Source organism: Entamoeba histolytica, genomic scaffold (assembly GCF_000208925.1).
Source record: "Entamoeba histolytica HM-1:IMSS scf_1104750517581 genomic scaffold, whole genome shotgun sequence".
Taxonomy (NCBI): domain Eukaryota; phylum Evosea; order Mastigamoebida; family Endamoebidae; genus Entamoeba; species Entamoeba histolytica.
In genome coordinates, this window is record NW_001915248.1 from 9404 (window position 1) to 10515 (window position 1112).

The 1112-nt window shown below is 23.7% G+C and overlaps 1 annotated feature.

Moving 5' to 3' along the window:
• Nucleotides 1-1112: part of a repeat region that runs on past both edges of the window.

A 1112-nucleotide genomic window follows, 5' to 3' on the forward strand; every position in this document is an offset into this window, starting at 1 on the left:
GACATATAGCAACATCTATGATATATCATTTATTTTCTTTCATATTTTGATAATATATATCTGGTATTCTAGCATGGAAAGAATTGTCACTAACAAATAAATCTTTATTGTAAGTTATGATTATTTCATCATTATTAATACATTTTGGAGGATTATTAAAGTCAATTGCATCAAATTCAGTAAATTGTGTAATTAATAAGTGTTTATATATTTGTTTACAAACATAATCATGTTTTAATATTTGATTCTTTTTCATTACAGGACATCCTAACAATATATGACTAATATATGCTATTGTGTTAGGACAATATTTACAGTATTTTAAAACATCATTTTGTAGTATTTTTGATTTAATACTTCCTGTCATAGTTACTCCTTCTTGCATCTTTACTATTTGAAGGAATGTATTTCTTTTTATGTTTAATGATCTCCATGTTGTTACTGTTAATTTCTTATCATTGAAAGTACCATTTGCACATCTTATATATTCACCACATTTCTTTTCTTTCCATTCACTTAAATATCTTTCATTTAATTCATTATTTACCCATTCAAATATTTCCTTTACATTGTGCTTTCTTTCATTTATTTCTATTATCTCCATTAATTCATTAAAATTAATCTTCTTACCAAATGCTTTCTTCATTCTTTTAATTATTCAATTTGGACTTTCTTTTATTGTTTCTATCATTTCTCATATTCCTGTATTTGATATTTTTATTTTAAATATATTCTTAATAATTCTTTAGCACATTCATCTCTTGATGACATTATTCCTAATCCCATTTCATTTATTTTAACATATAATCTACTTTTTGGGATATTTCTACTATATAATTGGAGGTGAATTAATGATTTTCTTATTTGTTTATCTATCTTCTCCAATTCTCCTAGTTTCCATGTGACAATACAAAATCCATATCTTAATTTGGAGATTATATCACTATTAATCTTTCTTATTGTATTGATACTGCTGTATTTCATAGTATTTAATGATGATAAAATAGAAGATACATCATTTAATATTCTTGTACAGTATTTGTTGATATTTACTTTATCTCCTATTTCAATACCAAGATATTTATAAGGGTTATCATTAGTTACTCTTGGTA